At 37.8% G+C, this 24,318-nt stretch overlaps 1 long non-coding RNA gene across 1 annotated transcript; it reads right to left on the reverse strand.

Annotated features, from left to right (window-relative positions):
* Nucleotides 1-259: 259 nt before the first annotated feature.
* LOC112647621 (uncharacterized) lies at nt 260-24,079 on the reverse strand. Its single transcript, XR_003128388.2, has 2 exons — nt 23,835-24,079; nt 260-492 (listed from the first exon to the last, which is right to left on the reverse strand). It is a non-coding gene; the product is annotated as an uncharacterized LOC112647621 (long non-coding RNA).
* Nucleotides 24,080-24,318: the final 239 nt, after the last annotated feature.

Consider the following 24,318-nt stretch of genomic DNA (forward strand, 5'->3'; position numbering starts at 1 on the left):
AAAATAATAAGTAATTACATTTGTTGAGCTTTTAATATGTTACTACTTTACACAATGTTTTAGTTTATAATTATTCTGGATGCAGGGACTTATATAAATATAGAGACTTGTTCTTAGCTTTTTATTTTGTATGTTTGTAAGGGATGTGTTTGTGTGTATGTTTGTGAGTTGGTGGTTGAAGAAAAGTGATTGCAGAAGAAGCATACAACCATGGCTGCTGGTACCCATAACATCCTTAAGTTTAATAGAGAAGTTCAAGTTCTTATTCTATAACATATTTTATTTGTAAAATGAGTGATGATGCTTCCTGTATCATAATACAATTATGAAAATAAATACCATGTATTAGATTGGAAGATCTCCATATAATTTCTTCTATTTACATTAGGTCCCTGTGTAATTATTAACAGAGAAGAACAACCATCTCACTTCTGATTTTTCCAAATGAGTCAGCAGAGCATAGATGGAAGATGGATTTATGTGCACATATCCCTAATGGAGTAAAAGAAAAAGGTAAATATAAGTTAAATTTGAAACTGATTCCAAGTGCCCATAGTTCTCCAATATCAAATAGGTAAGAAAAGATGATTCATAAACTCTTTTTTATTCAATGAATAAAAGGAAATCAGAAAGCAAATAAAATGTAGCATTTAAAAGGCATGCTAGCTGAAGGAAATCTCACTTGGAATTACCAATGTGCAGAACTGGAAAGTTTCTTAGAGCTTCACAGACCAAAATCATCATTTTATAGCATGAAAACTGAGGCATGAAGAGTGAAAAGTGTCTTACTTAAGATCATTCTAGTAATTAGTCCATATAAGATAGTTTAAGACATTTCAGACGTTGGGGTTTGGTTGAGCTGAAATTTTGTCCTCAAATACAATAGTGTTAAAGTAAATTTCATTTTTCTGATTCTCTGATTATGATGCAGGTAGTAGTTAAACCTATCCAGCCACTGGGTTCCGTGCTACTTGAAATCTACACTTTACAATTCATATTTTTTATTTGTTTTAACATTTGTCTAGTTACATTTTAATTTAGTCCATCTATAGGGAACAGAATTCTGATAAGCAAATTGTATAATATCAAAAGGCAAAAGGAATCCTTAGGAGACTAATGCCCTGTCTCTCAAATCTTGATTACATTAGATTAATGGTCTAACTTTAGAGCTCAGAGGACAAAAATCATTATATGCCAAAACAGCTAAGAGGTCACCAGAACTGAGGCTAAAGTTTTAATGAGCATTAAGCAGGTTCCACTGAGTTAGAATCTATGAAAGGATTCATGAGTGTTTTAAGTGAGCATTGTTTGCATTGATTAAAATAAGGCATCAGATGCTTGATTCTCTTTGAATTTTATAAGGCACTTCAAGCATCAAACAGAAATATCCATTGTGTTAAAGAATACAACTATTTGCAAAAGTCCAAACATTGTTAGATGTCTCTTTAAGATAACAATTATAATAAAAGCACTAATAACAGGAAGGATAAGTGGGCATTCTTTCACACTTGAGTGTAAATTCATCTGCTCTGTTAAAATATTCATAAAACCTGAAAAGTTGGCATTTTATTTTTTTAAAGATTATTATTTGTTTATTTATTTGACGCAGTGAGAAAGAGAGATCCAGAGAGTACGAGCAGGGGAACAGCAGAGGGAGAGGGAGAAGCAGGCTCTCTGCTAAGGCTCAATCCCAGAACCCTGCAATCATGTATGACCTGAGCTGAAGGCGGATGCTTAATCAGCTGAGCCATCCAGGCATCCCAAAAGTTGGCACTTTAAAAGGAATTAACCACAAGACCTTTTAGAAAAGGCAGGTTGTGATAGGGTAGGAGAGTGGAGGCTACTACAAGGCCAAAAAACAAATAAACTGATTAAAAAGCCTTCAGATATTTCCCTGTCTACATAAGCAAAGTTACCTAAAATAAGATAACCACAAAACATTTAAGTATGCATTTCAATTTTGTCTTCAAAGATAGACTAGCTAAAGAAAAATATTCTTAAGTTCTTATTCCAAGAAGCAAGAAAATGAGAACAATTATTCACAAATGAGGGGGAAAATGAAATGGGAATCTGGGACTCTCTGAGATATTTCTTCGTTAGCTATAGATCACTCTTTCTTTTTTTTTTTTTTTTTTTAACAGATACTTCATTTTTCTGATTACCTGACTGATATCATTACCCAAAATTTCTCTAAGATATGAACAGAGGACATACTCTGGGTCCTACTCTCAAGAACCCCCAAAATGAAGAGAGTGAGACAAGTATTTGATGAGACCTGTCAGGTTTAATCCGATCTCGGTAGGTGAAATGGAATAGAGAGGCCAGGCAAAAGTTGGTTGAAACAAGCTTTTAATGGAATGTGCTCTCCGGCAAGGTTCCCTGGCTCTCAGGGGAGGGAGGGAGCAGGGAAGTCGGGCCCAGGCAGGTTTCAGGAAGGTTTATAAGGAGTTCTTGGTGGGAGGGTTGGTAGGGAAATACAGGTGAGGTTTCCTTATATGGTGGTGTTTTTCAGGTTTTCAGTCTTTTCTGGGTCTTGTTTTTTTGTTTTGTTTTGTTTTGTTTTCGGTTAGGGCAAGGGTTACAGGTTTCCTAAGTTAAGTTAGAGTAGGGTGGCAAGGTGGCCTTATTGGGAGGTTGCTGGCCTTGGGTGGGCCATTTTGAGGTCCCCAGTCTCACCAGCCCAACAAGACCCATCACAGATACTTCAGGACAACAAAGAAGTCAGCAGAAAGGCACTGTGGTTATGTTTTAGAAATCTAGGCTCTGGAATCAGCCTCCTTATCAGATACTGGCTCTGTAACTCACTAGTTGTTTACCTCTGGGCAAGTTAAATTGGTTTATACTTGAAAAGCCCTTAGAACAGTGCTTTTCCTGTTTCATTAGGGTAAGCTTTCAGTTGTCTGAGATGGAAATGTGAGCTATGAACAACAGGGAGAGATTGAGTAGTGAAGGTATTCTATGGGAAACTGTCCTGAGCAGAGTCACAAAAGAGAACCAAGTAGGGAAGGAAGCTGAGAAGGAGACCAGGCTGGGGTCTCTGAACCCCTCTTAACATTATTTGCTTCTCTTTTTTATGGGAGAGATCACTTCACGTCATGCCAGTGTATGGACACATCATGGCTCCTACATGATGGAGTAAGAGTGGTTAATACTTGTTAAATGCATGGATGGGCATCTTTCAACTAGCACGGTCAAACACCCAAGGATGGCTTTCCACAACCTTGAAAGCTGAGACCTGGACCTTCTATTAAGTGGCATGTCCTACTTTTCCACCATGTTCATCTTTGATTTTAATCTTCTGCATTACTTTATTCTCCCTGCTTGTTCTCTTATGTCAGTTCCTTCTTTGTCATCTTCTAAGTCTATTCCTACATGTGATTACTCTTTCTTCTTTTTTTTTTAATTTTTATTTATTTATGATAGTCACAGAGAGAGAGAGAGGCACAGAGACACAGGCAGAGGGAGAAGCAGGCTCCATGCACCGGGAGCCCGATGTGGGATTGGATCCCGGGTCTACCAGGATCGCGCCCTGGGCCAAAGGCAGGCGCCAAACCGCTGCGCCACCCAGGGATCCCTGATTACTCTTTCTTACTAAACCATGAGCCTATCCTCAGAATTTGGATGAAACATGTCTTGTCTAGAAGTATTCTCTCATAGCTATATGTCATGATCACCTTCCCTCATGCAGATGTCTCCAGGATGAATGTCCGTGTAACACAAGTATGCGTATGCATCTATTCATTTTTGTGTGACTCATGTGATCCATGGACCTGTGATTGGCCTCTTAAAGGGTTATATGTGAATTTTATTTTCAATGGTTCTCTAGTAAAGATACTAGAATAACACAGCTCAAAAAAAAATTAAATAAAGGTGAAATGATCAAATGATCTGCTTCCTTAATAACGTTGCCAGGTACTGCAGATATAGGCTAATAGTAACTTTTTAGGCTCTAATTTCAAATTTCAGTAGCAGCTCAATAAACAAGAGCTATAAGAGGATCCAAAATTCAGCCATCCTCAATGCTGATTCAAATGAGATCCATACCATTGAACATATACATAGGTAGAGGCTTCAAGAGGATGGACTTTGCATTCAGATGCAATAGTTCCTGCCCCAGCTCACAACTGCAAGAGTCCACTGCACCATGCCAGGGGCCCCGGAAGCCTCAGGGGAGTGTGGGTCATCTTTTAGAGTGTCAAAGATTTGGAAGAAACGATTATTTCTTTGATTAAAGTCAAAACAGACTTACTATAGTGTATAATGCAAAATGTATACAACTTAAAACATTTACTCTGAAACCAAGTCTTTAGATTCCAGCAGCTGTTCTAGGCAACTGCCCCATGTGCACTGGAGTCATCTGTTCCCCTTCAATGGGGAAAAACAGACAAGAAACCCCACGGAAGGCAGCCCTGGTGGCTCAGCGGTTTAGCGCCACCTTCGGTCCCGGGCGTGATCCTGGAGACCCGGGAATGAGTCCCACGTCGGGCTCCCTGCATGGAGCCTGCTTCTCCCTCTGCCTGTGTCTCTGCCTCTCTCTCTCTGTCTCTCTCATGAATAAATAAATAAAATCTTAAAAAAAAAAAAAAAAAGAAACCCTACGGAGATGTCTCTATCATATGGAGGATGCAGTGAGTCTCCAGTTGGATGACTTCCTTTCATGTCACTGGTACCACCAGGAACTGCCTTGAGAGGGCCCCAAAGAAAATTTATTTCTCTGGAAAGGGTATCTAAGGGAGCACCTTCAAGATAGAAATCCACTGTGTGCTGCCTTGCCATTGTAATTAGTCAAACTGTTTTGTTTAATTAGAGTAAACGTGTTTGGAATGCTATAATTACTTGTTAGTGAGGAGAACATTTGCCCTAATTAGGTATTCATTAGAAATTCAAAAATCACTTAATATTAGCAATTAAAACTGGAAATGTACATGGAAATTGAATTTCCCGTGTCAGTAAACTAAGCAGCCCAATGTGCACTGGTTCTGAATTTTGTTTAACTGACTATAGCTCTGGGCGGGGCACAGAAGGAAAGATAAAGTAGCAGACTTCGCTGGAAAACTTGCAGTAGGAGCGCAAGATCTGAAACAGCCAATCCCCTTAGAAGTCACTAATTCAGAGGGCTGGGCAAAATCTGGTGAACCATTTGCTTAGTGCAGAGCTTGGAGAAAGGAGGGCGGGAAGGAGGAGAGAGGGAGGCGAGGAAGAAAGCAACGGTTATTCATCCAACAAATAACTGGGCCCTTTCAACGTGAAGAGCCCATGTTCACCCAGAGAGCAGACTTAAACCGGGAAATCAAGTGATAGAGCAAAACTAGAGCAAACAATGCAACAGTTTTAACTGCTTTAGCTTGGGAGAAAAATTGTGGTACAGTATTATAAATTGCATTATACCAAATACGCTAAAATGTCACATAGATGGTAGAGACTTTTAGGTTTAACAGCTATTTCAAAGAGGCAGCAGTCCCTCCAGCAGGAATTCATCAGGCAGCCTTTTCAAATGAGTAGATTGGTTGTTTATTTGACTGCCAGAAGAGAAGGGCACTGCGTTCCAAACTAAGAACAACAGGTCAGGTCATGCATATAATACATTTTTAAAACATTTAAGGACACAATTATGCAAAATTTTGCCCAGATGGCTTCCTGCTACATTGTTTGGGGGGAAAAGTATTTGCTATTTCTTTTAAAGGCCATTGCAGAGGATTTCCTAGATCAAATGAAACCGTAGCAAAGTGTAGCGGTAAATACAATTAATCAGTGTTTGGACATGGGCTGGCTTCTGCATCTCCCACTAAGGACTTCAACTTCCCTGTTCATTTTATCCCTCCCCCCTTCCTTAAAAGCTTGGAAAATTGCATGTTTCAATTACTGCAATAAAGTAATGCATGTTCTGGTTTTCTTTGAAAGCTATTCCAAGCGTCAGTGACAATTCCTACTCAATAAACACTATGTGTTTTCACTGGAGACAGACAGCACATCATTTATATACCGGTGCTATTGTTCTATCTTCTAATTCATCCCTTTCTGTGTCATAAATCTTGGCAAAGGAAGACTGTGTCTACATGTACACCTAATTTGACTGTTTTGACTGAATGGAGGGGCTATTACCTGCTCTCTGATAACTTAGTAAAATAACTAGCTGTCAAAACGATCATGCTGGCTAGGTGGTAAAGCACAGCAAGAGTGACTGAGAAAGCTTGTATTTTATCACTGGGTAAGGACACCACTGATGGAACCATGGGTCCTCTATTGAGTTAGTCCTTTCCTGGAGGTGCCAGCTGAAGCGCCATTTATTTCATCATTTAATTTTCTTATTGATTAAATTAGCACAACAGATTTATAATTTTCCTTAGTTGTGGAAAATTGCTTTGCCCACACACTCCATTATTTCCTCATTTAATGAACCCTTTCCTGTCTACCCTCCATGTTTCAGATGCTGTGCCTGCTTCAAGGCAGTTACTATTTAGTGCAAAGAAAGATTGGTTTCTTCTTCTCAGCCTCCTTAACACGCTATGTATGAATCCTCTGCTCATCCTGTAAATGCCTGGAGCTCGCTGGTCCCCTCCTCAGTCCTTCCTTATTATTATTTGAAAGATTTCCCCTGAGCCAGTTCCATGTATTGAATCTCTAAAATTTGTCTCTAATCCTACACCCTTTTCCGTATCCCACTATCTTGAGAACATTCCTCCATGTAGATTTTCCAGGCACCTAAATGCCTGTATCTCACACTTCTTGTCTTTCTCTCCAAATATTTTCTTCATTGGTAAGTTCCTGCCTCTGTGAATAGCTCCTCCATTAATTCAGTGGCCCTAGCTTGACCCTCACTCAACATCATTGGCTCCTTTCTCAGCCACAGGCAGTACTTTCAATGAATCATCATGAAAATGTTATCACACTCCCTTCATAGACCCCAAATCTATCTGCTTGTTTCATTCTAACAGCCATCTTCGTTGTATGGGCTACCACATGGCTCGACTGCAAGCAACCTAAAATTTATCTTTGAATAGAAGCAAACTCCTATAGAGAGACGTCTCTACAGCCTGTTCCCCACCAATCCATCTTCACTGTGCAGATAGTAGACCTCCCCATGTGTTCAAAATCATAATATTTACATTATACTTGATAAACATAATGTTTGATATTCATAAAAAACTTCAGTCTCCTCATAAGCAAGTCTCAGGTCAAAAGGTAAATACGAATCCAAATTGCAAAATTTCTAGGAGACAATGATAATGAAAACACTACATTTTAGAACCAATATGCTGGGATGGAAAATGCCCAGAGGAAATGCAATTTTAAATACTCATATGAGCAGAAAAGAAATAATGAAAGTGAATAAGTATTTCACTGAAGATTTGCACAAAAAGTTGAACAATAACAACCAAATTAACTGAAGTAAAGACAGACTTGAAGATAAAATACAAATTAATCATTTAGGGGGAAAAAAATCAACAGAAAAACTTACAAACAGATTATATGTGGAAATAGAAAATAGATAAAATAATGACTTATCTAAGAAAAAGAAAAACACAAAATAAATAAACATGATTATGACAAGGGGAAAATAAATGCAGAAACAGGAAGAACAGAATAAAAAACACAGGAGATTTTTTTTTTTGTAAACTCTAAGCAAATAAATAGAAACTGGATGAAATAAATGACATTTTATTAAATTGTTATTTACCCAAACTGACTTTATAAGAGCAGAAACTAAATAGATTGATTTACATACAAGGGGAGAACTTTCACAGCACTAAATTGCTAAGAAAATATCAAAACCACATGATTTTAGAGCAGAACTCTACCAAATATAAATAGAAATTCTAATATTATTTAAATTTTCCAGACTATAGGGGACAAAAGAGACATTTCTTAATTATTTTAATGAAGAAAATATAATCTTGACTCAAAATATGAAAATGATTGCACAAAGAAAATGCTATAGAAAAAAAAGAAAATGCTATAGAATAAATTAGTTTATGAAATTCAATTCTAGGAATTCAACATATTCATATTCAACATATTAAGAAATGTTAGTACAACTGAATATATTCTTTCATTTAATTATAGAAATTGTATAAGCCTCTCCATAGAAACAAAGAAATTTGATAACTTTCAACTATGTTCTAGACAAAACACCAACTGTAATATGATAGAAACTGATGATCATGTACTTAAACATGATCATGTGTATACACACATATGCACACACACAACCCATATCCAGCTCAATGGAGAGAAAGATCCTTTTGACCTTTATCAATTTTTAGAGTCAGAAAGAAGACATAGCTGTCCACTCTCTCTTACTTCTATAATTATTACTTAAGTTTTAACTGGGACATTGGCCAATGTATCAGGCAAAAGACATTAGAGAATTAAAAGTGATAATAAGGTGGTTAGTACACACACACACACACACACACACACACATGCACATACACACAATTTGTGGACGATGTGATCATATAACCAACCCAGGAAACCCTAAAGTCTATAAGAACAAAACAAACTACTAAAACAAGTAAATTCATTCATTGAGATAGCAGGATATAGAGTTTATAATCAAAGGTCAATAGCCCTCATATACATAGACAACTAATACAATATAATGGAAGAAAAGACTTCACTTTTAATGACAGAAGAAAACAAGCCACAGGATACATATAACAAGAAATATATAAGAAATAACTGTATGCAGAAACCTAAAAAAAAATCCTTAAAGATACAAAAGTAGACCTGATGAATAGAAATATATAACATGCTTTTAACAGAATGACTCGATCTCATAAAAATGTCAATTCTAAGTTATTTATAAATAAGTCAGTGGAAATAACAAGATTCATTTCCAGAATTAGATAAACTGATTCTAACCTTATATAAAACATGAAGTAAATGTGGCCATAAGAACACTGAAGTAGAAAGACAATATGGAGCTATAGCCTTAAGAGATAGTAAATGCTGTATAAAGCCTCGATCATTTTAAAATGTAGTACTGGCAAATAAATAGAAAATCAAAACAAAGAAATGGGAAAGTCCAAAAATAGACCCAAATATTTATGGAAATTTCATATATATCATACAAATTATCTCAAGTCAAAAAGGAATTTTTGACTACATATAAACAAACTTTATGTATGGGATTCAAAATACATGGGAAGACAAATGACAAGTTGAGAAAACATTTTTATTTTATTCAGAGCAACATTTTTGTAATAGCAAAAATTCAAAATCTTCCAAGGGATCAATCAGGACTGTTTAGGTTCAGCTGTAGCCATACAGTAGAATCCTAAGTAGTTACAAATTAATGAACCTGTATGGGCAGATCTCCAGAACATATTGTTTATGGAATGAGGAAGAGGAGTGTGGATATTTTGCTACCTTTTAAATAAGCAGGAAGAGTGTATACATATCTGTTTAAATTTTATTATTTTTTTAAATATTCTATTTATCTATTTGAGAGAGAGAGAGAGAGAGAGAGAGAGCATAAGGAGGGGGAGGGTCAAGGGAGAGGGAGGGGCAGACTCCCTGTTAAGCAGGGAGCCTGACATGAGGCTCAATCCCAGGACTCCAGGATCATGACCTGAGCAGAAGGCAGACACTTAAACCAACTGAGCCACCCAGGTGCCCCCTTATATGTTTATATTTGCATGAAGACATACTAGAAAGCTATCCTTTTTTTTTCTTTGAACAGGATGAATAATTTTGTTTTAAAAAATATTTTGTATATTTTTTTATTGGAGTTCGATTTGCCAACATATAGTATAACACCCAGTGCTCATCCCATCAAGTGCCCCCCTTAGTGCCCATCACCCAGTCACCCCATCACCCCACCCACCTCCCCTTCCACTACCCCTTGTTCGTTTCCCAGAGTTAGGAGTCTCTCTGTTCTGTCTCCCTCTCTGATATTTCCCATTCATTTTCTCCTATGCTCTTACTGCTGGGTTTTGCATATGCCAGTCTTCTGTCCACAAGAGTTTTTCCTCCTTTGTCTTCAGATCATTCCTACTTACCCTTCAGATCTCCCTTACTATGTATATTTCTCTGGGAAATTGTGTGGTCTCTGTGGCCCAGTACCTTATTGGAACTCTTCTCATGTGCTACTCTTTACTCAAGCTTAGTTTGTCAAAGCAAACTATAATTGTTTATTTGTTTATATCTTAAGTACCCTGACTGAATGAATATACCTAGGTCTCTGTTGTATTTCTTTCACCTCCCAAAGTGCATGAACAAAAGATTGAATAAATTCAATTAAAGAATTGCCACGCGATTAGTGACACAATATAAATTAAGTGTGATCATAGGAAAAGTCACATCATAGCATTCATGTGGAGGGGGGGCAGAGAAAGAATCCACAAAGGGTTCATTTCAAGATATCTTTTTTCCTTCCTCCTGTATCTTCCTTTCCTAATGATTAACTATCCACATGTTTTTTCCTTTTATCTTCTTAAAAGAGACCTAGTCTTATCAAAGAGATAGGCATTGAGTGACATTTGAGAAAAGTATTTTAAATCTGTCAAGATTTGTTTATAAAATGAGTCTTGCCTCTTCCCAAATAATGAAATATAGTATACTTGTTTACAGTATACGAGTAATGATCATTGATCAGACACAAGCTATGTTCCAGGAACTTTGCCAGGTCTTTTGCATAAATTGCCTCTCCAAGTAAGGCAATGTGCCATGGTGAAAAGACAGAGTTTTCTAGTCAGAGTGGTAAACCAGTTGACAAGTGAAGAACACATACGTTTTCATCCTTAGGCAGACATATCACCATTCTGAAACCAGATTATTTCAGAAGAAATAATCTTTACTTCTCCTTTACTTGATTTGTCTACAACTTATGAGTGTCTCCTGCTGCTGCAAAATCCCAGCAGCCGTGAGATGAGGAAAATAGAATTATTTGTTGGGAATAAAAAGAGTATAATTTTTAATATCTGATTATCTTCCCTTGACTTGTCAGAGTTCCAGCAAGGCTTTGAAGCCTCCCAGGATGATGTCCTAGGGGATTAGACTGGTTCCCAAGGTGCCATTGAGAAATCTGTAGAACTGGATCTTCAGGAAAAGGATCAGAGCAGTGTTCCCAGGTAGTGATACAAATAGGCACATCCATGTGTGATCAGGTCTAATCATGTCTTACCATAAGAAAAGAAAAATAAAAGCCCTTTTTACATTATATCTCTTTAAGATATCACTGTTCATGTCTTTGATTAATATTTTCACAGGAAGCTTGTTCTAGCAGTACCGTCACTATAATTTTAAGCTTCTTAAGTTGTTTTTAGAAATTTTGGGTCCAGTTATTAATGGTCATTTTCAGCAGAAGTTTTGCTCTTAACACTTCAATTTGCAGAAATGAAAGATACCTGTGCCAGTAGGGTTGGAACACAGTGTTACTCTCTTGGATGATCCGATCCACTTCTTCCTTCATTGTAGGGGGAAAAAAGTTCTCATTTTATGTCTTTGAATATGGCTTTGTCCCATTTACTGAGGTCTTTAATTCAAGAACACTAATGAGAAACATGCACTAGCCTTTGTCCTCCATATCAGTTACAATCTCATTAAATGTTTTAAGCTCATTGATTTTGCTTGCTTTCTTTAAAAGTAGACATCTACTTTGCCACTGGGGCCATTCTGTTAAAGAAATGATATTATTTGGATATTTAGCATGCTTCTTTAGCTCTCTGTTATCCCTTCTTCATTCTCATTTGATACTTCATTTGACTTCTGTTTCATTCACCCATGTCCTTATTAAATTCTTTTAGAGCAGGGTTTCCCACCATTGATTCTACTGAAAATTTTAGTCAGGGTAACTATTTGTTGTGGGTGGGAGATAGGGGGGTGCAACCTGCCCTCCAATTATGGCAACCAAAAATGTCCTCAGACATTGATAAATGTCCTGTGGGGCTAAAACCACTTTGAAAATATGATTTCCTGTTACAGTCTTGGCTCTTCATTGATCTTTTCCTCCTTTTATTTTGCTCTTATTTTATTATTATTTTCTGTTTGCTCATTTTTAATATGACTTGAGTCCTTTGACACTTTACCTGACAGCTGTGTTTTTTATCCAATGAGCTTGAGAAATCTGAAGGTTGTATATATTGATTGAATATGGCAGAGCAGAGAAATAAGGGGGTAGGCTGGGATGAAAATTCACTCCCATAGACAGTAATGAAAAGAATCACCTTGATGTGAGGCAAGTGGGAAATATCTAGCCTAAATAATCTAGTGTAAAAGGACTGTGCCCAAAAGGGCCATCTGGGAGTTGAGGGAGAGGTGAATGGGATCCCCACAAGATCGTATGCAACTCTCTAGGAAAAGTCATCATCCATGTCACCTGACTCACAACTGGAATTTTCTAGCGTGGGATCACTGAGAAAGCCACAAAAGTGCCCAGGGAGGGAGAAGCCACCTCCAGACAAGCACCTGACTAAGGGTACCAACAACTGTTGTGGCAGGACCAGCCGCAAAGACTGTTTTTCCCTTTAGTTCCTCCTCACCTCCCTAAGGAGTCATACAGGTGACAGGGACAGGAAGTGAAAGGATTAAAATTTAACTCCAGGCCAGTCTCGAATGTGGGCTCAGAAAGAACCCCTGAATAACTTCACATAAATCTCCATACATCTACTTCCAAGACTCTTCTCTGATATCTGGCTGCTTCCTAAAGAAATGGAAGAATGATGAATGATGTAGGGAGACCCCAGGGTTTCAAGAAAATATGTGGAGCCTTGCCCACTGCACATTGCAATTACTCAGTTGCACATCTTTCTCCCCAAGGTGAAGAAAAGCCTTGTGAGGGCAAGACTGGCATCCTAGTCATATCTGAATTTCAGTACCTACCAGATGGTTTGCTGCATGGTAGACACTAACTTCATATTGCATTAAATTTCTTTAATGTGAGTTTTCTGCCTTAACTGAGACATAAGCAGCACTCTCTCCCTTGCAGAAGTGCTGAATGCATTCAGCATTTTGAAGGAAAGAAAATGCCACATCTGAATGATCTGAGACCCCTACACCTCCACCACTAATTCACACACACACACACACACACACACACACACACAAAAGCCAAAAAGAAGAATGATATCCATGGCACATGAGTGGCCAGCAATTCCCTGACCTGTATTAAGACACTTGGTTTCTTTGAAGGAATCATCCAGTTTTATCTTAAGTTAAATCTTACTCCAAATGGAAGAGAAATTCCAGTATCACAACTGCATTGTGTGGGAGTTCAATTCTCAAAGAGTAAAGGAAAGAGAAGGTAAGAAATTCTTCAAAGCACCCCACATGAGGCAATTTCCTTCTCAGATTTCTAAATTCATTTCTCATAGCACAATCTCAAACAGTGAAACAGGGATTTTTGTTTAGCTTCCCTTTCCCCTTGAATTATCTGGGAATTACCTTCTACAATCTCTACTCTGGGCCTTGAACTCATCAGGGTTCCAAAGCTGCTACAAGTCATTCACTCTGTTGTCTCTTGGCAAAAATAACACCACTCAGGTGTCCAGCAGCTGTTGTCAATTCTGAGGCTCACAGCTATGGGAAAATCAAGCCTGCTCTCTAATAGAGATAAATAAATGGCTTCATCAGAGAAGCCTCTTGAGTAGTTTCTGACCGGACTACTAATAGGGGAGTGATTTCCAAAGATCAGTGAGGCACTTCTTGCCCCAACCTGTAGCCTAGCAGGTGGCAAACTCAGGGGAAAAGTCCCTGTTGGGTGATGAGCAAAACGGTGGGGTTTTTTGTGGTTGTTGTTGGGCTCTGTCATTTACTAGCTGTATAACCTTGGACAAATTCCTTAAACCTTGAATATGTATTTATTCAAGTAAAAAATAGAAGCAATTTATACTTATTTCAAATGAGTTGCTGTAAAAATTAAATCAGACAGTGTTTGTGAGAATATGTCTCAGAGAAGTACTCTCTCAAGCCAGGGTGTCTCCTTTGACAATATACCTAGGTCTTCATGAGTAATCATTTGCTCAGGTCATCACCAATACAAGTTTTAGATTCCTCGTTTACAATTCAAATTCTTCCAGATGGAAGAACACATGAGGTCAGGGACATCCATATGTTTTCAATTGTATCTCAAATTTTACAAATCTGTATGTGGGGAAATCTTTTATTAGTACCTGGTGAATTAAGAGGGTTTGTATTTTCATGCACAGTATGCCATTTAAATGATGAATGTGAGTCAAGGGCATCTGATTTCATTATAAGAAATATTCTTTTTTTATCAGTGGGTGAAGGGGGTCAAAAGGTACAAGCTTGCAGATATAAAATAAATAAGTCATGGGGACGTAATGTACAGCATGGTGACTATAGTAAACAATATTGTATTGCATGTTTGAAAGTTGCTAAGAGTAGATCTTAAAAGTTCTCATTATAAGGAAAAAAATTTGTAACTATTACGTGATAGATGTTAAGTAGACTTATTGTGGTGATCATTTCACAGTATATACAAATATTGCATCGTGTCTTGTACCTGAAACTGATATAATATGTCAGTTATACCTCAATAATAATAATAATAATAATAATAATAATAAATATTATATGTAATAATAATAAAGTGCTTTATGGTGCACTTTAATGAAACCCAAGCTCTTCCCTTCAACATTCTACCTGGCTACAGTTGATCATACCTACTATCCCATTCTGCCACACTTCACAACGTAAGAGCTTTGCATTTGCTGTGCTCTATTTCTAGAATGCTCCTTCTCCAGATCCTCACATAACTGCTTCTTTCTTTGCGTGTAATACCCATTTCAAATACTCACTCTTAGATGACACCCATCTCAAACCATCCAACACACATTCACCTTGTCACTTGATCAGAGTTTATTTGCATCTCAGCACTTATGACTACCTGATATTTTGCTGCTTTATTTATTTATTTGTTTGTTTATAGTCTACACTTACAAAAATAGGCATCACTTTACGCAGGTAAAATGATACAGAGCAAGGTCTTTAAAAAGAAAAAAGTTAGGTATTTTATCACTGTCTTTCTGTCTTCAAATTCTCATGATTTCTTTTTTTTTAAGGGAGAGAGTATGTGTTGGTATGTGCACCAGCTGAGTGGAAAGGAGCAGAGGCAGAGGGAGAGAGAGAATCTTATGCAGGCTCCATGCCTAGGGAAGAGGTCAACACAGGGCTCAACCTCACCACCCTGAGATCATGATATGAGCTAAAATCAAGAGTTAGTAGCTGGGGCACCTTGGTGGCTCAGTCAGTTAAGCATCTGACTCTTGATTTCAGCTCAGGTCATGATCTCATGGTTGTGGGGTCAAGCCCAGCATCAGACTCTGTGCTGTATGGAGTCCACTTTAGATTCTTGTTCTCACCCCTCTGCCCCTCCCCCACCCCTTTCTCTCTAAATAAATAAAATCTTTAAAAAAGAGTCAGTAGCTTATCTGACTGAGCCACTCAGGTGCCCCTTAAATTTCCATGAATTTACAAAATCATAAAATCCATGGAAATATGTTTGCTAAACATGCATTTTGGGAATGCCAAGTTGTTAGAGTATGATTATGATAAGATGATAACAAAAATAGTAATAGGACTACTGATTTTAAAACAGTAAAATCAGTTCTCCCTACTTCTCTGCATTGATATGATACCTAAACAATAGGGAGAAAGACAAGCAACAACATAAAGTCACTTTCTCATGAAGCCAGAAACCACAAGCTATGTAATATACTAAAGGACAGGATGAAAAGTGCCGTCATTGCTGCCCAGGTGGCACAAAGTCTGGAGACACACATTTACAAGTTCAGTGGAGACACTGAGGAATAAACTCACTCATTTTAAGATTATGGGGATGCAATTGAGAGTTCCCATGAACCTGTTTGACACCAGGAATAAGCACAGAAGGTGGGGACCTAGGATGCATTACACAATCAAGCCATACTAATAAGAGGTAGCCTTTGGGGAAGGGATGCAGTGGAGAGTGAAAAATAGCAAATTACAGAGCCCTGCAGCTTCTCTGTGCAGTTAACCAAGGGCTCCCTCACACACATGGAGATCTTGTAACCTGACCTTGGCCTTGAAGTTTCCTATGTACCTCTTACAAATGTGGTTCAGAATAACTCACTGGACACAAGATGAATAATGATAATAAAAATAATCCCTGGATCTATAAAAAGATATTACCATTTATACACACACATATACACGCCTGCCAGAAAAAAAAAATACTGCCAACAAGTAGATGAAACCTGCTGTCATTACTATAAAAGGAAAAGAAAGCATTTTAATGAAGTCATCACTTAGAAAAAAACCAACTCAATGACGACAAACAATATTTAAGGAGGAAAATCATAAAACAGAAGAAGCATGGAAAGCAGAATTTAAAAAAAAAAAAAGGAAGAAGAAACTAAACAAAAAGGAAATGAAAAAATAAAACTAAGGCAAAAATAAAGATAATTTTCAAAGTATCATATAGAGGGAGAATGAATATTACAGAGAAACAGAGGCTGCTTTGTGGAGCACAGGGTTGAGAAAAATAAGCACAGGAATCAGTGAGTTACAAACTGAAATGGTAATATGATACAGACCCAAAATGATAATAATAGCTATAGAAGACAGATTCTTAAAATAGTTGTTTGTGAAGAAAAATATTGTTTCTGAAGAGGACAAAAGAAAAAAAAAAGAAAATGGAGCTATAATGGAGCTATAATTTAATATTTTCCCAGGTATAAAAGAAAACCTGATTTTAGATATTAAAGAGTGCATTGAGTCCTGGGAAAGAATTGACACATAACGATTAGCCCTGAAACATCTCCTAATAAAGTTACTGAGAAGTAAATTAAATAAGGAATCTTTTAAGCCAGCATTTCTAGCACAGCTAGAAAACAGGAGTGCAGTTCTTCGGTTCCTAAATGAACAAAAAAGTCCCAATGATTTTATTCTAGGGATACAGGGGTTTAAGAATGATAGCTGTAGATACACATGGATGGGAATTTCCAGGAACAGAATGAAGATGTCCAGTGAAGCCTCCTTAAGGAAATTATGATGGGAGGAACTTGAACCAAGTGAGAAGTAAATGGAGAAACTATAGTGAGTGGTTAGTGCTGAGCATGGCTCCATTTCTCTGTAGAATACAGACTACAACAAATATAGTGTTCCGACTTCAATACAAAATTTGAAGATTACGAATTCTGGTATTTTAGAAAATCTGCAATCAGCAGGAGTTAGACCAGGGAGAGAAGGTATAAGGTAGTATAAGTGTGAGATTCCCTTTTACTTCATGGACAGGGGTCAAAAAATTTTATTTGGAGAAGATAGAATAATAGAGAATATTTTATTTCTTTTCTTTTTTTAAAGATTTGTTCATTTATTTTAAACAGAGAGAGTTTAAGGGGGAGGAGCAGAATGAGAGAATCTTCAAGCAGACTCCCCGCTGACTGTGGAGCCCAGCTCTGGACTCAATTCCATGACCCATTGTTGTGCCCAAGACCGTGAATCCGAGAAACCACCAAGGAGCCGACACCCATGCAATCACAGGAGGGTTTATTTACAAGGTCGAGCCTGGGTCCAAGTATACCGGACACAGCGGAGCAGGGACTTTGTTCCAGAATGGAAAAGCCAACCAGACAAGGACAATCCCCTAAAGCTAAGACTGCGCCTTTCTCACTTATTTCCCACCTCCAAGACTCCCTAGTCAGAGGTTGGCCTTCAAAATGGAAGGAGATTAGAATTAGTCTTCTTACAACAAAGGGTTGGGGGGTTATGTGCTGCCTTAACTGTAAATAAGAGCGAGATTAGCAACAAGGTTGGTGAAAATCCTGGTTTAATCATTCCTCTGGCTCACTCTGAGAGCAACCTGGACCCATGATTGGGTCCTGCACAGGATCCTCTGAAAAAGGGGGGAATGTGGGACCCAGGAAATTGAACAAAATTCCTTACCCCTGGACAAGCAGAGCAGGTCTGGCTCTATTTTGGGCTGCACCCGCCTTGTGCTGACCTGCTTATTACCTAGGGCACTGCCCTGCCCTAATCAAAGACCAGGACACACCCTAATCGGAAATCCGGCTCAGCGGACCAGCATGATTGTGCAACTTTCTGCATATCCCATTGGCCACATTGGCCACCGGCCCCTGTAAAGTTGCTAAGCCTCTTAGTCTCCGGGTCCAAGTCCCTGCTCCGCTGAGTCGGGTATACTTGGACCCAGGCTTGAGCTTGTAAATAAACCCTCGTGTGATTGCATCGGTGTCAGCTCCTTGGCGGTTTCTCGGATTCGCGATCTTGGGCACAACACCCATGAGATGATGACCTGAGCTGAAACCAAGAGTCAGAGGCTTAATTCACTGAGCCATCCAGGCACCCCAAGAATATTTTAAAGGCATAAGCACATTCAGGTACATAATATAATCATCTAAAATGTGGAGGTGAGAGAGTAAGTAGTAGAAGCAAAGTGTTAACTTTTTCTTCCCTATTATCTATGGAAAGGAAATACTAGAAAGTGTTTAAACAATGGGAAACAAATGCAGTATATATGTGGCCACATTTTTTTTATAAAGATAGCAATTAGTTAAAAAGCATAAGAAACATATAACCCTAGCAAAGCAATCACAGACAGCAGAGTGGGAGATAAAGCAAAACAAAATCAGTGCTCTAAAATCAAATCAAATCAGAAACAAAAGCATTAAATGATATAATGGTACCAAATTGAAACTATCCACCAACCAATAAAGAAAAATGGCTAATAATGTCAATTCAAACACACAAAAAATGACTGTATCACAAAATCAAAATTAAATTGTCTTTAAGAAAAAAAAGCAAGACAAAGTCACTAAGAAAAATTAAAAATTAAATGATAGGGAAAAGTTTTGGGGCAAAGTCAAACAAAAGGAAGGAAACAAAAGGCCAGCCATGATCTCAATACAGAAAAGTGATTTCAGAACAGTTCACAGCATCAAATGAGACAAAGAAAGACAAGATAGAAAGCTAAAGGTAATCTAAAGTGAATATGAAACAATTTTTAATATCAGTGACATAATAACCTAGAAATAAGAGGAATGAATAATATGACAAGACATTGAAGCAGAAATATAAACATTTTTAAGTAGGAGACTTCATCTTTCACAGCATGTGAAATAATAAAACTGAAAATAAGTGAAATAACTAAGCATTTAAATTACTTCTAATTTAATTAATAATGCACCTATGACTATACACATGCTAACCTCTGTGACTAAAATCATAGAATATATATACTTTTCATGGACCTGTGAAACATTTGCAAATAGAAAAGCTCTGTACATTTATTTAAAAGTGGAAAAAAAAAAGAAACGGGTCTCTGATCACATTGTAGTGAAACATAATTTTTTAAAAAGAGGAAAAAAAGAAAAGAAACAAAATGAAAAATTATTTATGATTTGGAACTAAAGCAATTAATCAACCAAAATATAAATAAAACTCTTTTGTGAATAAGTTTTGTCAGAGAAAGCTCACAACTGAAGTGACACAAATGGCAGAAATCAATGACTATAAAATACTATGCATCAAAAGCAATTGGACATAAAGAGGACTCAAAGGAACACTGTCTTAAATATTTAGTAAATAAGAAAGAATGCAAATGATAAACTAGTTCCCAAAATCAAAAATATCAGAATAAGTAAAATAAAAATTTATGAACTATAATGGAGTCAATAACAATAAAAATAAATTAATGAACCAGAAAAGAGAAGAATAAAAGGAAAAATAAATAAGTAAAACCCTTGAAAAATGAACCATCCCTCACTCTAAACAGAGTTAAAGGAAAAAAAAACAAAACAAAAACAAAGCAAAACCACAACCACAACCATAAAAACATAAATTTAAAAGATGAAAGTAGTGACAATATTCATCTCCATGGAAATAAACGGAAAAGGATCAAATGTGTGCTCACTATGGAATATGGAAACTACTAAAACTGATGGTAGAGGAGACAGGGAACCTAAAGAGATAGAAAACCAAAATCGATTAAAAACAATTAAGATACAGAACAAGCTGTGAAAAGCTGCCTCTGTCAAAGAACAAAGCATGACAGGCAAATAAAAACAGGCCAGAATGTTTCACAGGGGAGTTTCACTAAGTCATACTAAAACTCAATTAAGATGACATCAAATGGAAACCTAAGATCAATTTCTTATTTCAATGTTGATCTAAAAAAATCCCTAAACAAAATAGTTGCAAACTCTGGCAGCTCACTTAAAAACAACATAACAAGTCCAAGAGGGGCTGAATCCATAAAAAAAGGTGAGTTACTGTTTAAAAAAAATACCAGCCTTAATCATTTGATTTCTACATCAAAAGTGGAAATGGTCTTCAAAAACGCAGCAGAAGCCGTTGATAAATCAGTATCAGTTCAAGATAAAATGCCTTCACAATACCATATATTAGTGACATACCTTTATTGAGCTCTTACTATATGCCAGGTACTACTCTCACTTCATCATTTACAGCCACCATTTTTGCAGAGGAATAAACAGCTGGAAGCCTCCTGAATACAGCCATATAAATTCATCATGAGCAATGATGCCAGGCACTGTTCTAAGTACTTTACATATATTATCTCTTTTAATCCTCACAACACCCCATGAGGTAGGCATTACTATCCCCTTTTTATACATACATGAACATGAGTGTGTAAACACACTTAATATATCAACTCCAAAGCCACCTTCAGGGTTTAATAGGGAGATGTTTAAAGTCTTCCCATTAGAGGCAGGAAGAAGATATGGGTTTTTATTAGCACCGTTATTATTGCACTAGATTCTGCAATTGCAAATAATACAATTACACAAGAATGAAACAATACATATGAAAATAAGACAACAATGGCGAAATCATTTGCAGAGGTATAACTTAATATGTGAAACACTGCCAGATTCAATTGAGAATATTCATTTTGATGTTGAAAAAATTAAAAAAAAACCACAACTCTGGACAATTGCCATAAATTTTGTATATAAAAATACCAATTACTAATTTGTTGGAAGAAATAATGGAAGAAAAGACCACATTTACATTAGGATTGACAGTAAGGCAGAGATTATGGGGAACTAGACATAACTGTCCATAACTGTCTATATTGAAAATTAAAATGGAAGTCATGGAGCACCTGGGTGGCTCAGTTGGTTAAGAATCTGTCTTTGGCTCAGGTCACGATCCCAGGGGTCCTGGGATCAAGCCCCCCATCAGGATCCCTGCTCAGCTGGGAGTCTGCTTGTCCCTCTCCCTCTGACCCTCCCCTTGCCCACTTGTGTGCTTTCTCTCTTAATGGATAGTAAATAAAATCTTTTTTAGAAGTTAAAAAAAATTAAAATAAAATGAAAGTCACAAACACACAAAGACTTCAACAAATAGGAAGCCTCGTCACATTTAAGAACAAAACAATCATTTTAATTAGCTCTGTTAACATATAAATTTGATGCTAAGTTAATAAAAATACAGTGCTTTTGAAGTAAAGACTGTTCTCAAGATCCTCATAAAATCTTTAGGAGAATGGCTTGGAAATTCTGAGAAATCAGAGTGTGAAGGAAAATTAACCCTAACTGATATTAAACATTATATAAACCTTCAAAAAGGAAGTGTGTGGTTCTTGCATGAAGAGACAGATAAGTGAAATAACTGGAAAGCTGACAAGAAAGTAAAATATTACTATCAACATTTAGGTGTCAAAGGGCAGTTCAGTTATTCTATTTGTACCTTACTTTCCTTGGCTGGAGAATACAGTTAGTAACTACCAGCTCACTGTGAATAAGCATGCATGCAGGAAAGACAAATCTGTATACAGAATTAGTGACTGTTGCATAAGAACAAAACATTGTCCTTTCTATTACAGAAGCAGCCCAGTGTAATCAACCAGACATCTGACTGATTAGCCTGCGGAGTGGTACCCTATCAGGGGCTTAGCCCTGGTTTCTGCTACTGGTAGATTGGGCATACTGCTTCTGATGGTCTTTTCTAAGAAGCATGGAAGGAGGGAAAAAAGGCATTTGCCAGATCAATAGCTGCTGCCTAGTTACCAAGAGATGTGTTAATTTACTCAAGCAACGAAGCCACATCTGGTACAGTAACTGCAATTGGAGTCATCACCTGGTTTAGCTTTTGGTAATCTATTCCCATCCTCCAAGCTCCATCTGTCTTGTGCATGGGCCACACATGTGAGCTGAATGGAGACATCATGAGAATCACCACCCCTGCACCCTTCAGGTCCTTGATGTTGGCATCAATCTCTGCAATCCCTTCATGAATGATATGTTGCTATAGGTTCTCTATTTTCCTGGTTAGAGACTGTTCTAATGGCCTGACTTGGTCTTTCCCATCATAACAGCCCTCACTCCACAGATCAGGGGACCACTATGGGACTCTGCCAATTGCTGAGTATGCCTACTCCAAGTAAGTATTCCAGAACCATGGAAATAAGCACAGAATGGGCTCAGAGACTCACTAGACCTCACTGTGAGATGAGCCTGAGCTAAAACTCCATTGATCATCTGACCTCTAAAGCCCCAACTCTGACTGATGGGTTACAGTGATGTTTTGGATCTCCTGGAATCATTATCAGTTCAGAATCTCTGGAAGGTCTGATTATTTCCTTACCCTCAGTGCAGAGCCACCATGGTAAAAGGCCATAGTTCCTTTTGGGTAAGACCGAGAGAAAATTTTGAAGGGTATATGGTCCTTCTTCCTCAAGGGGGCCCCAACTTTTCTTTATACAAGGGGCTTTGGGTCTGTAAACTGGACCAAGTTTAGAGATTAACTTGTGGGGCCATGTGTCCCTATTTTTATTATTTAAATTAGACTTTTGTTCACTTGACCTGGAACCCTCCCCCTGATAGAATCAAGCATAAATTTAGTAGACTTCCCACCTATTTCACTTTTAGGACCATTATGGTCAACTAGCCAACACCATAGGTCTTTGTGAGTCAGTCTAATTTTGATTGCTGCTTTGACTCTGCTGCCCATTAGAGTAACTATGGACATCTTGCCTTTGGCAGTTGACACCAATGCTTGGCCCCTGCCACCCCAGGATCCAATTATCTTCATTGCATTAGATTTTCCATTGTGTCCAGCAGCAGAAGTTCTCACTGTGATTTCAGTCCCTACAGAAAAGAGCCTTTACAGAGATCTTCAGGAAACCTGGGGCTCCCCTCACAGTATTGATGACTGACACATCCTTTGGGCCCTCCTCTGGGAGTGAGCAGGCCTTATGTGACAAATCCACTCTAACATTCTAATCTCCCAAGCCCTTTGAAGCCTTTCCTCTATAGGATATCGAGGCAGGGTTAGCATTTCATGTTTATTTACTGTGGGCCACCTTAGCTCCATGTTTCCACAAACAACTAAACATTAGGGCCCTTTCTAACTCCCCAATCTGCCATATTAAAGCCAGAATCTCTGCTTAGTGACCCCTAAGCAATAAATTCAGCCAAATTTATGTTCCTTCCATTATTATCTCATACCCTGAGTATACATTCCCATCTATATTCACCAGATTTCTGCCTCAATAAATTGGAAAAATCAAACAATTCTTTTGGAATATATCAAACCTGTATGTGGGTCACATTTTCTGCCTCATCTATTGAGTCACATTAGAAGTCTAAAAGCAAAGAAGGGTGGTGGGAATGAGGAGTATCAGGAGTGTATGCAAGGCACTATTTCAGGGGAGGCTACTGAAGTTCCCACATGCAAATAGGCAAATAGGGTTAATCTCAGGCAGAAGTGGAATGGCTACTTCTCATGGCAAAGAAGATTCATCAGAATTTAAGGGTTCAATGTCACTAGTTTCAACAGATTCTTTCCATATATCCCCATTTCAACTTCCAGGATCTTATCCCCACCACCCCCATCAATGTCCTCACTTTAAGAGTAGAATGCAGCGAGGTTGGAAATTCAATTTGTACTATACTTCAGCCACTTGGGATGAGTTTCTGGTTTTGGTTTTTCAGCAATCTCAGCTCGTTTATGTGGCACTTCAGCTGGAAGTTGATATCCTTGAGCTGCTCCATTTCTTTCCCCATGTGGTCTGGTGCTATAGGAGCAACCAACCAATCTCATTATACTTGTTAGTTTGACAAGAATGTTCCAAGGTATCGCATCCATGGTAACATGTGTGGTCACAGAACTTTATTTGATTATGAATGTCCAATGGTGGTATCTTGCTTATCTCTTCTGCCACACCCCACACTGTAGGCTACCAGTGCTCTCTTTGTTACTGGAAAGAGAGTCATTATTGCCTTTAATCATATTAGAAAACCAATTCCGGGGATGCCTGGGTGGCTCATTGGTTGAGCATCTGCCTTCAGCTCAGGGCATGATCCTGGTCCGAGGATCCAGTCCCTCCTT

Source organism: Canis lupus, chromosome 19 (genome assembly GCF_003254725.2).
Source record: "Canis lupus dingo isolate Sandy chromosome 19, ASM325472v2, whole genome shotgun sequence".
NCBI lineage: Eukaryota > Metazoa > Chordata > Mammalia > Carnivora > Canidae > Canis > Canis lupus.